The 14,936-nt window shown below is 37.8% G+C and overlaps 1 long non-coding RNA gene across 1 annotated transcript; it reads right to left on the reverse strand.

Moving 5' to 3' along the window:
- Positions 1-1,783: 1,783 nt before the first annotated feature.
- Positions 1,784-9,232, reverse strand: LOC149840307 (uncharacterized). The gene is made up of 2 exons (XR_016431545.1): positions 9,194-9,232; positions 1,784-1,974 (listed from the first exon to the last, which is right to left on the reverse strand). It is a non-coding gene; the product is annotated as an uncharacterized LOC149840307 (long non-coding RNA).
- Positions 9,233-14,936: the final 5,704 nt, after the last annotated feature.

Below are 14,936 nucleotides of genomic sequence, written 5' to 3' on the forward strand. Positions count from 1 at the left end.
AAAAATTATTTTTATTTCTTTTTCCCTTGACACAACTTAAACACAATAACAAAATAATTAAAGCATGAACAAAATCAAATGAAGATGCTGAGATATGTCTTATGGAATCTGCAGAGAAAACACAAAATGTCACAAACACAAAAAATGTTAACCATGACACGACACACCATAACCAATAGATCTAACTCGACAAACTTAAACTATGACTAATGACCCACAACAAACAACAATATTTTTCTGGACTTAATTGAACAAAATAACAGCTTGAACAAACCTATTGCTGACCAACTACAAAAAAACTAAAATAAAAAAAATTAATAAAATCGGCTAGACTAGATCTAGCCGATTGAACTCTAATCACACGACCTTTCAAATACAAACCCCACAACACATTTAAATTATCTCAAATTCCAATGTCGACTCAAATTATGCTAAGAATGACTGTAATAATTCTGATTAATACGTTTTTTCTGCAGAAAAATTCAGCACACAAATCCGACAACACCAAGATCTACTAGGATGAATCTAGTCGATTCTTGGGTTTTGATTCAAACGAAACCCAAATACAAATCCAACGACAACCTGTATCAACACTAACTTTTAAGACATATTTTGCTGTGAAAATAATAAATAAAACTGAAGATCACCAAAGACAAAAATCGGCTAGAGCAAGATTTAGCCGATTTTCACGATTTTGGGGAAAAAACATTTAAAATAACAATTATAAACCTCAAAACGCAAAAGCAAAATGAAATTAACGTGCTGGTCTATGCACGAAAGCTACACTAAGGCTGAAACAAACAAAACACACAGCACACCACAAAGAAACTAAACAAAACACACGTTGGTTTTATCTAGAAGAAAGGGAAGAAGAAGACCTACCTCCAGGGCGATCCAACGATTGTGGGGAAGAAGAGAGAGGAAGATGGTTTTGAAATGGCATCCCGGATTGTTTAATGATGATGGAACGTCCTTTTGAGCATGGGTTCTATAGCTGCACCACATTGGAGATCCACCGAAGATCGGAAAGGAGCTGATTCACGATCGGAGGGCTTAGAAAACCGGATGGAGGTAGGGCCGACTCATCTTGTTGGAGTGTCTCGCACTTCCACGCAAGATAGATGTTCTCTACCTCTGCTACATCTGCAAAAACACAGCAAACAAGGGTTAGATCCAGCAAGGATGAAGAAGAAACGAAAGAAATGCAAAGGGAGATAAGACAATGCTTGGATTTCAAGCATGAACTTGATCTTCAATGAACATGGAATGGAATGGAAGATGGGGAAGAGGGATGGAAAAGATTCACAATGGGGGGCACACTCTTTAAAGCCAAAAACGTCTAGCACTACAACAAAGCAGTAGATTAGCGACGACCACATTCCGTCGCTAACCATGTTAGCGACGGATTAGCGACAACGCGGCGACAGTATGCTTACGTCGCGAATATTTCAACGCTAACTGGCGACGGAATAATTCCGTCGCCAAGTCCGTCGCTAATTGCGACGGAATAACGAGCGCTATATTCCGTCGCCAATCCGCCGGTACTAAACGGCGACCACGGCGTGGCGACGGATTTAATTCCGTCGCTAAGCCATCGCTAGATTAATATGAATAGCGACGGAATCATCCGTCGCTAATCCGTCGCAAAAACGAAAAAAAATCAAAAAAAATTTATTTAAAAATTAATTACCGAGAACTGTACAATTTATATTTCCTGTACAATTTATATTTCCTGTAAATAAAAAACAAACCACAAAAAAAAATTCATATAACAAGTATCTATAATAATTAATCGTTCCACCTTAAAACTAAGAAGTTTAATTATTTACAATTCAACAATTACAATTAGGAAAAATAAAAAAAATAGAACTTCTTCAACACAGTCCTCTAATCATCGCCAAGATTTTGTGCGTCTTCTTGTTCATTGTCTTTATCTGTCCCTTCAGCTCCACTACCCTGATTATCGCTAGCAGCCTACACAAGAAAAGAACAGTCAGTATTGATAAACAAAATATAATGAAATAAATTACACACTATATGTGATTCTATCATGTGCTCATGTGTGATCTAAGGCAATAAAAAAACTCTATATGTGATTCTATCATGCTCATATGTGTGCTAAGGCAGTCAAAAAATTGAATATGTGATTATAGCATGTTCATATGTGTTCTAAGGCATATAAAAAAACTCTATATGTGATTCTACCATGCTCAGATGTGCTTTAAGGCAGGCAAAAAACTATATATGTGATTCGATCATGCTCGTATGTGTGCTAAGGCAGTAAAAAAATTGAATATGTGAATATAGCATGCTCATATGTGCTCTAAGGCAGGCAAAGCCAAAAATTTTATATGTGATTCTATCATAAATGATATATAACATGTTCATATGTGTTCTAAGGCAGTTAAAAAACTCTATATGTTATTATAGCATGCTCATATGTGTGCTAAGGCAGTCAAAAAACAGAATATGTGATTATAATATGCTCATATGTGTTCTTAGGCAGTAAAAAAACTGAATATGTGATTATAGCATGCTTATGTGTTCTAATGCAATCAAAAAAACTTTATATGTGATTCTATCATGCTCATATGTGCTCTAAGACAGACAAAAAGTTAAATATATATATATATATGTGATTCTATCATACTCATATGTGTGCTAAGGCAGTCAAAAAATTGAATATGTGATTATAGCATGTTCATATGTGTTCTAAGGCATATAAAAAAACTCTATATGTGATTCTACCATGCTCAGATGTGCTTTAAGGCAGGCAAAAAACTATATATGTGATTCGATCATGCTCGTATGTGTGCTAAGGCAGTAAAAAAATTGAATATGTGAATATAGCATGCTCATATGTGCTCTAAGGCAGGCAAAGCAACTTTATATGTGATTCTATCATGCTCATATGTGTGCTAAGGCAGTAAAAAAATTGAATATGTGATTATAGCATGTTCATAGTGTTCTAAGGCATCTAGAAAAACTCTATATGTGATTCTACCATGCTCAGATGTGCTTTAAGACAGTCAAAAAAACTATATATGTGATTATACCTGAGAGGGACCTGGAATCGAAGATCCCCTATCCTGAACAACGGCCTTGATCTCATTTCGGAGAAAGGGGGCGACGGTGTATTGGAAGTAGTTATTCAGTGATTCATTAATGATCTCGCGTACATCATCACCGGAAAGAATAGTCGGCTGCTTGGAGCTTATGTCGGCGCAAGAAGTCGGTGAGCCGTAACTGGAAGAACCAATAACTGGTGAAGTGTTCATATTACTCCCAAACCCGAACACGCGACCTTTTTTGGGTTCACCTACTGCAGTCACCCATGCTGTAGGATCAAATGATGGATGCTGAGTAGCGTCTTCGCCATATCGCTCTACCATCTGTTGCTCATATGCCTCCTACAAAATAATGTTTAAAGTATTCATTAATAATTAATGATAACATTATGATGACTTGCATATATATTGCAATGATTATTAATAGAATTAATACATACCGTTGTCGTTCTCGCCTTCTCTGATACGAAGACTCCCGTGGTCTTCCGTTTATGTGTTTCTACAAACACATCCTTATATGGTACACTGCCTCCTTTTTCTGCTTCCTGCGAAGTTAAATGACAAAAGATTTAGTACACAAATTTGCAACAATACTTATAAAATTAATATTATATATTGATGAGTTACCATTTTCTTTAGGTGGCTCCCAAATGTCTTAGATCCACCTGTGTGTAGATGGGCTTCGGGCATCTTTGATCGATTTTGTGAAGCCTTCGCAGAGCGATTTTTAAATGCATCTCCCGCCCACATATCGCACATTTCATCCCAGTAATCTCTCCTGATAGTAATAGGACCATGGCTCTTCCACAGTAATGGATCATCTACTACGCCAGATGCTTTTTTTGCTGCAGTCTTCATAGTGTGCAGCATGTCTGCAAATCGATTGGCAGCCACCTTCTGCCACACCTTCCTTGCATCATTTTCTTCCACCGTAGTTGCAAAGCGATTCAAAGCCTACAAATATTTTCAGAAAGTTAGTAGACATTGCTTAAATAAATTAAATATGAAACACATTAACTATGAGGAACAACTGTATACCATGAATGAGGACCACAATCTGTCTAACACCTCCTTTGGGTACTCTTTCCATTGAGCAACTGGTCCTGGTAGATGTTGAAGAAGTGAATTCCTAATCTCCCGTACTACTTCTTGTGGCTCAAACCTCGTGCTGCACATGAATTGTTACACAGTAAATATCAATATAAAATATTTAAAAGATATGCAATAATTGAAAACAAAATACTTACGGTCGATTATCGATATACACTATTCGAATGAGTCTTCTTGTGCCAGCCTGAGAAGACCCTGTTTCCTGTGTTGGCTGTTGACTTGTGCGATCAACTGGTGTAGGTGGGTCGTGTACAGGTGCAACATCATCTGTAAAAAAATACACACCAAGTTCTCAGAATGTGCATTTGAACTAATCAAGCATCTAATTAGTTATATGATATACCTATCACAGGAGCCCATGAAGATGAAGGTTGAGCCTGGCTACTACTGGATGAGCGACCACTATAACCTCCACGAACCATATTCTAACAAATAACATATGTCATACAATACATTCAAATAATTCACATCAAGTATTACAATGCATTCAAGTCATTCACATCAAGCATTGCAATGCATTCAAATAATTCAAATCATTGACATCAAGTATTTCACTAATTCAAATCATTCGTTAATTGCATAAATTATAATACATTCAGATAATTGAAATCATTCACATCAAGTATTACAATGCATTCGAATCATTCGTATCAAGTATTACAATACATTGAAATAAAATTTTTAATCATTCACACCAAGTATTGCAATACAACTCACATCAAGTATTACAATGCATTTAAATAGAGGTTTGTAGTATAAGATTTTGCTCACTAGCTTGAGAATTCTTCCTCGTCACTAGTTTGACTTTCTTCTTCTTCTTCTTCTTCATTGTTTGCCCATCCACTTGGTACATCATTTGGATCACATTCCTCTATGAATGTTTCATCAGCCAATGGAGATATGACATGCATATCATGCGCAACATCGTGACCATAAGCGAAGTCACAGACATCATCTGATTGATAGTAATCACTGTCTTCAGCTAACTCATCTTCCTGTAACTGATCATACTCGGGGTATAGTTTGGATTTCACCTTGCAAACAGCCCACCATTCATTTCTATCTGACTTTTTTATACTCGGATATGAAGTATAATAAACTTGTTGAGCTTGCGAGGCTAATATGAATGGTTCATATGTTCCAAACCTGGATTTATGATTCACCTCCACAATGCCTGAAGCTTTGTCGAGTCTTGTTGCAGTTGGATCAAACCAATGACACTTGAATACCGTAACCCTGTTATTCATGCCTAAGTAAGTCAACTCCATTATTTCCTCTATAACACCGTAGTAATCATGTTCATTTTCACCGTAGCTGCTACCCTTGACACACACGCCACTATTTATCGTTGATTTGTTTATACCGTAGTCTTTTGTATGGAATCGATAACCATTTATGATATACCCGTTATAGCATTGCACAACTTTGGTCGGACCATTTTCTAAATCACATATTCCTTGATCTTTAACATCACCATGGCGAACCTACGCACAGACATAAACAATTATTGTGATCACGATCAATTAAGTAACTTAGTGTTGTTTATAAGTACAAAATTTATGTTAGCTTCTTTACCAACTGTTTCAACCACTCCACAAACTTAGTTTCACGTTCTTTTTGTACTTCTGCATTAGTGAGATGTGAAACTTTGCTTTGCAACTCCAGATCAAATCGTCTGCAAACCACAAATACTTATATTACCGAGCCATGTATCCACATATTAAACATAAAAGGATTTATAATTGAGTTGCATATACATATACTTACTCGATGTATGGGTCGATCGCTGAACAATTAAAAAGAATATAGATGTGTGCTGCATCTTGCTCTCGATCTGTCAATAGCCTTGATCGGCAACTACCAAATGCATGCCCAAGTCGTTGAAATATCGACAGCTTGTCAGCTACAGTTACTTGTTCTCCATCATCGTTACGGGGCGGGCATGTGTAACGTGTTGAAATATGAGGTTCGAAGTACATAGATGAGAAATTTGAAATCTCTTCTAAAGTGTACGCCTCACAAATAGAGCCTTCTACTCTTGCTTTATTACGAACCTTTTTTTTAGGTCGAACATGCATCTGACAAGAATATACATTTCAAATTTTAAATATCTGTCATTAAAGAGACAAATATAAAAAAACATATACCTTTCAAATGGGTACATCCATCGATATTGCACAGGGCCACCAACCCTTAGTTCATATGGCAAATGTATGATCAAATGTTCCATAACATCGAAAAATGCTGGCGTAAATATCTTTTCTAACAGACAAACAGTGGTGATGACAGAGTCCTCGAGATTCTTTACATCTGATACAATGACCTTCGATGCGCACAATGTTCTAAAAAATCTGCTCAACTCAGACAATACCCCCCATATAGGTTTGTCTAACATATCATGGAATGCTAGGGGTATCAATCGTTGCATAAAGATATGACAATCATGGCTCTTCAACCCATATAACTGTCCATCGTCAATCTTCACAGCCCGAGCAATGTTAGAGACATATCCATCTGGAAATCTCAGTTGTCTCAACCATTGACATACATGTTTTATTTGATCAGGTCCGAGCACGTACTTCGCCTTTGGTTTCAGTACTTTGCCATTATACTCTTTGAGTTCCAATTCTGGTCTTTTACATATTAATTTTAAATCCATACGGGCCTTCGGATTATCCTTCGTTTTTCCTTTAATATTCATTACTGTATTGAACACATTATCAAACACATTTTTCTCTACATGCATCACATCCAAATTATGTCGTATCAATAGGGTCGGCCAATACGGTAGTTCCCAAAAAATAGATTTTTTCGTCCAATTGTGTTCCTTCCCAAATCCATGGAAGGGTGTAGGACTGCGGGCATCTGTTAATACATCTGGAAAGTATCGCAATCTTCTTAAAATCTCTATGCCAGACAATCTTGAGGATGGACCTTCCATTTCAGTTGTGCCTGCTGTAAATGCATTCTTTTGACGTCGGAACGGATGATCGCTGGGTAGAAATCGACGATGGCAATCAAACCAGCAAGGCTTCCTTCCATGCCTCAATCTAAAAGCTTTGGAATCCTCCATGCAGTACGGACAAGCCAACCTCCCATGTGTGCTCCAACCAGATAACATACCATATGCAGGGAAGTCATTGATTGTCCATAGAACAACGGCCTTCATGTTGAAATTTTGTTTTTTGTGGGCATCATACGTGGTAACACCGTCATCCCACAGTACTTTTAATTCATCAATCAATGGCCTTAGATATACATCAAGATTTTGGCCAGGTGAGGTCGGACCAGGGATCAACAGAGACAAGAAAAGATTTGGACGTTTCATACACAAGCTTGGTGGAAGGTTGTATGGAGTTACAAATACTGGCCAACATGAGTATGGAGTTGATCTACCCCAAAATGGATTAAATCCATCTGTACATAGACCGAGTCTAACATTTCGCACTTCCATTGCGAAGTTCTGATGAGTACGATCAAAGTGCTTCCAAGCTTCAGCGTCAACAGGATGCGTGATCTTGTTTTCATCGTGTCGAACTTTATTTGCATGCCATCTCATGTGTTTAGCTGTCTTTGAAGACATATACAATCGCTGCAATCTAGGAGTGATAGGAAAGTAGCGGAGCGACTTGTATGAAACTTCCTTTGATCTCGTGCTACCATTGCCTCTTGTCTTTGGCTTGAACCGAGGATGCCCACATGACGGGCATGATATGTCGTTTTCCTGCTCCTTGAAATACAACATGCAGTGATTTGGACAAGCATCAATCTTTTTGTAACCCATACCTAGAGCGTTGACCATAACTTTCGCACGCTAGAAATTTTGTGGCAATTTCTCATCTTTAGGCAACATACTCTTCACAATCATGCACAAACGGTCAAAACATGATTGACTCAAATTATACTCGAACTTCAAATTCATTAGTTGAAGAACTGCAGACAAGATAGTGTGACTCTCACAACCGTTCCAAAGTGGCTCATCAGCATCTTTAAGTAAATCATAAAATCTACTAGCTGCATCGTTTGGTGATTCTTCATCTACGGCAGTTCTTACATCACTAGAACTCATAGCAGAACCCAGTTCTGTTCCTGCAGCATCAAATATCAAATTCGTATATGGATTATCGTGCACCACATTCACCCGTGCATCAAAATCGTTTCTAAATTCTTCTCCATGAAACGTCCAGTTCTGATAATCACTCACAAAACCCTTCCTGTATAGGTGATGTCTAACGCCATGAGGTTCTACAAATCGATTATTCTTACAAATCTTGCAGGGACACCTAATCCGACCTGTGGGATCTACCGTACTGACACTCGCCGTTGCAAATTCAATAAAACTATCGACACCATCCATATATTCATGCGATAACTCATTGTCCACTATCCTACGGTACATCCATTCACGGTTTGCAGTCATTCTGTCGTATGATGTTACGAATAGTATCCTAACGAATTAAGAAAAAAACAATCAGAATGCTACGATGAAGAAAATATCAAATTTATCATGCAATATACTATGTCAAACAATAACAAGAATTTTGATGCATGCATTGATAACTTAATATTTTCATGTGCAAACTAATAATGACATGATACAATCATTTGAAGCATGCTTTTATTATAAAATTTCACATGGAAGTCAAAATCAAATTGAAAGTAACTACATGCAAGCATGGATACAATTACATCAAACATTGCAATACATCATATTCATATCAAATAAATGGCAAACATGTACCTGCAGCAAACACACTTCAATATCTTAATAACTACTACCATGCTTAGCATGGACTCCGTACTTCAAAAATAAGAACACTTCCATATTTCTACATTAAAATCATGCTTAGCATGATCTCCGAACTCCAACAAAGCAGTCCTAGATATCAACAACTAAGTGAGTGTGTGAACAATAAAGTGCTGCATTCAATAAATTAAATAACATGTGATACGTTTGCATCACTTACTCACCACGGGTATTTACCCGATTTGCATTGTTTTTGTCATTTACTTACCACAGGTGGCCGAGCACGAGTTGGTTCCGTTGAAAAATCTGCACAAAAACAAAACAAATTAAGTAACAAACTAACTAATCATGAAACAAGATGAAACACTAACTAAAAAAATTAAAACAAATTAAAACAACTCTAACTAATTGAAAGAAGAGAAAAGAAAAATAGTATATATGTTAAGCCAAATCTAACTAGAAGATGCTAATTTAACAAACCAGCTATAACATGTTGAACCAGTCGACTAACATAAAGTCATAGACAATTTCTAATCTGAACTACTTAGCAAAGGAATAGTAAATCAATCAATTAGTTTACTAGAAAAGATGTGAACTCCGTTTAACCACCACTATCATAAAGAATTCAAATAGCCCTAATCTAACTAACTGATTGTGAGAACATTAAATACCAATCTATCTAAGAAAAATATAATTATAAAAGACTAATAGATTGAAATACTCTAACTAACCAGATTTCAAGAAAACAAATTGAAGTAAAACTAACTACCAGTAGACATTAACAAACTAACAAATTGATAAAAATTTATGAACTACTCTAACTAGAACAAACTAACAAATTGATAAAAATTTATGAAATACTCTAACTAACCACAGTTGATTAAATCTCAACCTAGCCAGTTGATTTCGATTTGAATTTTTTTTTTATAATTAAATTTTTTTTTGAATTTTAAATCTCAACCTAGCCAGTTAAACCACCTGCCTTTCCGGCAGGGAAGGGGGTTAAACCCCCTGCCGGAAAGGCAGTTCCGGCATGGGGGGTTGACCCCCTGCCGTGCCTTTACGGCAGGGGGGGTCGACCCCCTGCGTTTTCGGCAGGGGGTCGACCCCCCATGCCTTTCCGGCAGGGGGTCGACCACCCCTGCCGGAAACGCAGGGGGTCGACCCCCCATGCCTTTTCGGCAGGGGGTCGACCCCCCCTGCCGGAAACGCAGGGGGTCGACCCCCCTGCCAAAAAGCACGGGGAGCGGCGGCTGGCGAGGTCGCCGGTGGCCGACGCAGTCGACAGCAGAGAGGGGGAGACCTGGAGCGAAGCTCGGGGGCCACTGGGTCGCCGGAACTCAGAGCGGAGGCGAAGAGGTGGCTGCAGAGAGGATCGTCGGTCGTCGGCGGCTGAGGACGCCGGTTGCGAGTCGCCGGCGAAGGGGAGACAACACCTCCCGGCAGCAGCCACAGGGAGGAACAGCAGGGAGGAGGAAGAGGTCGGCGGCGGGTCGCCGGTGCTCGGGGTCCCTGGCGCAGCTGCTAGCCAAGCAGGGAGGTCGGCAGCGAGGATCGTCGGCGAGGCGGCGGCGGCCGGACGGTGGCGAGAGCCGACGGGCGGCGGGAGGGAGAGGGCGGCAGGCGGGAGCAATACAGCGAAACAGGAAAAAGAGAAAGAGGGATGGGATTAGGGATTTACGTGATATTTAGCGATGGCTTAGCGACGGAAACATTCCGTCGCTAAGCCGTGGCTAAATCAAAATACAAAAACCGCGACAGAATATAGTCTGTCGCTACTCCGTCGCTAATTAGCGACGGATTAGCGATGACAGAGTTCCCTCTCTAAATCCATCGCTAAAATGGTGTTCTTGTAATAAAAAGTAGCGACAAAAAATTTAGTCGCTAATCCGTCGCTAAGTAGCGACAGATTAGCGATAAAATTTGTTTCCTCGCTAATCCGTCGCGAATTAGCGACAGATTCTATCTCTAGCTAATCTGTCGCTAATTAGCGACAGAAAAAATCCGTCGCTAATTTCCGTCGCTAATTAACAATTTTCTTGTAGTGTAGGGCTTCAGCCAAAAAGTATATTTATACTTTTGGCAATTTTCAGAAACAGTGTTATAAAAAATTATTTTACTCTGTGCCACTTTCTGAGGGGTTTTCTGAAAATATTTTCTAAATGGGTATGGATATGCGTGTGGGTTGGATTTTGGCTTTCTAAAGGTTGATTCAAGGTCCAAAACAGCCTAATTGGGTCAGATATGGATCCGATCCACCTCGAAATTGAAAGTGCACTAGGATCGAGGCAACGAGCACTAGAGGGGGGGGTGAATAGTGCTTTTAAAAATTTTTGCGGAATATTGAATGATTTTGCAAATCTCAAAGCAAACACACAAAGAACACAAGATTTTATCCTGGTTCGGTCAAACCCGACCTACATCCAGTCCCCAAGCAAAACCCGCTTGAGATTTTCCACTATCAACCTTGTAAACTACAAGATCACACAGACCATAACCGGTCCCACTTTCAGTAACAATCCTACTGAAAGCAAACAACTCCTTTACACCAAGGAGACCTTCTTTTTACACAAAAGAAATAACAACTTACAATACAACCTATGAGCCTTCATTTTGAATGCAAATGAGATGCAATTGGCTTTTGAGGTTGTTGAAACACTCTACTCACGAATTCACTATCTCTCAAAGTGATTTGAGTGAAAAACTGAAGTGAAAATATCACGTGAGTGTGAAAACAAATACTTGAATGAATATGAGTGAAAAGCAATAAGTAAATGATTCAAATCGATTGAATTCTTGTTGTTTTTTAGTGTAAAATGCACTCATATTTATAGTTAAAAGATTCCATACATTGAGAGTATGAAAGGGTGTCAAAACTGTCCATGTTGAACGATCAAAACGTTTGAAAAATGAAAAGACACGCCTTTTTGAAGTTTCAGGAAAACGGCAAAATTAGTCGACTGAAACATCAGTTAGTCGACTAATAGTTAGTTATTAGTAGACTGACAGTTATCATCGGTCGACTGATCTGTTAATCGAGCCGTTTGAAAATTTGAACTTTTGAAACTTAGTCGACTGGAGAAAAGTTAGTCGACTGATAATATCATCAGTAGACTGAAAAACCTTTTAGTCGACTGCTGCTAAAATCTTCTGAAAAACAAACATTCTGTTCGGTCGACTGATAAAAAGCATTAGTCGACTGCTGCTAAAGTTTCAGAAAATACATGTTCTGTTCAGTCGACTGATAAAACCTTCGGTCGACTAATTTGACAAAAATGACTTTTTAGAAAATATGGTGCGAAAGGATTAGTCGACTGATAAGTCTATTGGTCGACTAATAAACATGAAAATTTAAGAAAAGAGTTTTCTAAAAAGATTTTCAAAAGAGTTTCTTTTAGAAAAGTTTTTCTAAAGACTTTTAAGGTGAAATGCAACCTAAATATGCACTCTAAGTAAGGCTCTTACAAGAATCTAAGACTTTTAATGAATTAAACATTTGCACACTAGTGTTCAAGGATTCTTCACCGAATTCTTCAATTTCTTCATAGCCTTAGCTGAAATGCAGTTGATTCTACTTGCTCATCATCAAAACCTTGTACTTGAAGTATCATGTATGGCTTCATTGTCGTAACAATCTCCCCCTTTTTGATGATGACAAACTTAATCAAAGATGAAGCATTTAGATGCATAGATGGAGATTTTACTCCCCCTATCAATATGCTGCAAAACATTAAAAGTTAGCACATTTAAAGCACATATATCACATATTGATTGGTTTGCATTTCCATTCATCATTTCTTCATGCATTTAGAAATACATTCATTCAAAGCTTTCTTTTTCTCTTAATTTTGCATTTCTCATGCAAGATCTATTGTAATGTAATTGCTATCATCTTTTTCTCAAGATCTCCCTGCAATTTCAAAGTAATGCTATCTTTATCTTTTTCTCCCCCTTTGTCAGAATAAAAAAAGAGTAAGGGCAAAAATAGCATAAGCAAAATAGAGATACAAGTTTAAAAATATTACAACCCATAAAGTAAGTTTTTCAAAGATCAAAGATCAGAAAAGAGAGTTTAGCAAATCCTTAATGGCAGTTACATCCTTCTGAATTGAAGCAAGTTGTTGAGTCACATCTTCACGAAAGGTGTGTTGATGCAGCTCCAAAGCTTCCAGTCTCTGCATAACTTCATCATGGTCTTGATTTGTCGAAAATTTCTTTCTTTTTGCATGAGATGAAGGTGTCGCAGAAGGTGAAGGTTCAGAAATAGATGGTTCATTAGGATCAGATGGTTTAGTTTGATCAACATTTAAGGGAGGCAGATATTTAATTTTCATTCTTTTAAAAATTGTTTGATCAAAGAACTCTTTTTGCTCAATGTATTTTTCATTTGTTAAAGGAACTTTGAAATGTCTACAAATACGGGTTAAAAGACAACCATAAGGAAGAAATGGTTTTTGTTTCCACAAGTTTGTAAAATACACATTGGCCCAGTTGACAGAAATATTTCCAAATAAAACATAAAGAGCCGTAGATAGATCTGTGGAATAATAATCAAAAGAACCAGTTTTGGGTAGAACATTGTGGGCAAGGATTCGTCCAGCAATGCGTGCACGAGTTTGAAGATTAGTATTTTTGAAAGGAGGGCAGTGAGGTGCTTCTGGAAGAAGAATTTGTTCAAAAACTCTTTCATCATTCAATTCAATAGTGTTGAAAAGAGTGTCTGAAGGTGGATTTTCAAGAATTTCTCCAAGTAATTTTGAATCAAACTCGATTTCAACATCACGAACAAGAGAAGACAAAACTCCAGTTTCATGATTCATTTGTAAATTCGTGTAAAACAAGTGAATAAGAAAAAGATAGTGAAGGGTGTCTGCACAAGCATCAAAAAGATGTGAAATACCAGGAAATAATTCTCTTATTTTGTAACGAGAAAACAAGTGAAATAGAACATTTCGGCCTGGTAAAATAGGTAGTGCAGAAATTGATCCAAAAGTGTCATAGAGAAGAGGATTGCAAAGTAATCTTAGTGAAAAACCATGTCTTGAAGTAGGTGTAGGAGGAGGAGAACCTAAACCTTTTGCAGATGCAGACTTCGTGCGAGGAATGGTTACCAAAATGTCGGCTTCCAAATGACGTCCGGCAAGGGGAAAAAGGTTTCCGGCGATCAAAAATGAAGGACAATGTGGTGGCTAACGATGAAGAGAAGTCGGCCAAAAGGGGATTCCGGCAAAGCACTGTCACGGCAAGAGAGTTTCGGCGTTTCAAGATCACGGCCAGAAGATTCCGGCGTCTCCTTGCTACGGTAAGAAAATCCCGGCGATGATGGAGTCGAACGGCACTCCGAGGGTTTTTCGGAAGAGAGAGAGGCAAGAGAGAAAGAGGAGTTTAAGGGTTTCATTTTTAAGAAAAATGAAAAGGTACGAAGTGAAACGATGCCTCCTTTTTTTTAAAAAAAAAATGGGTTTAAAAACAAATCCAAGGGGTGTCGGGTCCCTTCACTTAAATTTTTTTTAAAAAAAAAAAAAAAATTTAGTCGACTGAAACTTTATCGGTCGACTAAAAAGTGCGACTTATTCTAAAAATATCATCAGTCGACTAGAAATATATCGGTCGACTAATATGGTGCGATACATTCCAAAATATAAAACACCAGTCGACTAGAATTTTATCGGTCGACTAATATAGTGCGATTTTGAGATTTTGTTCAAAAATCAGCATTTTTATAAATCCAAAAATGAGCAAATACCTAGTTCTCTCCTAATTCTCATAAAATCTTCATTTTTAAGAGGTTTAGTGAAGATATCAGCATGTTGTTCTTTAGTGGTAATAAAATTTAATGAAATATCTCCTTTTAACACATGATCTCTTAAAAAATGATGTCTGACTTCAATATGCTTAGTTCTTGAGTGCTGAATAGGATTTTTCGAAAGATTTATAGCACTAGTGTTATCACAATAAATAGTTGTTGTGGAGTAATTCAAACCAAAATCTTTTAAGGTCTGTTTCATCCA

Source organism: Nuphar pumila, chromosome 4 (genome assembly GCF_984573655.1).
Source record: "Nuphar pumila chromosome 4, dmNupPumi1.hap1.1, whole genome shotgun sequence".
NCBI lineage: Eukaryota > Viridiplantae > Streptophyta > Magnoliopsida > Nymphaeales > Nymphaeaceae > Nuphar > Nuphar pumila.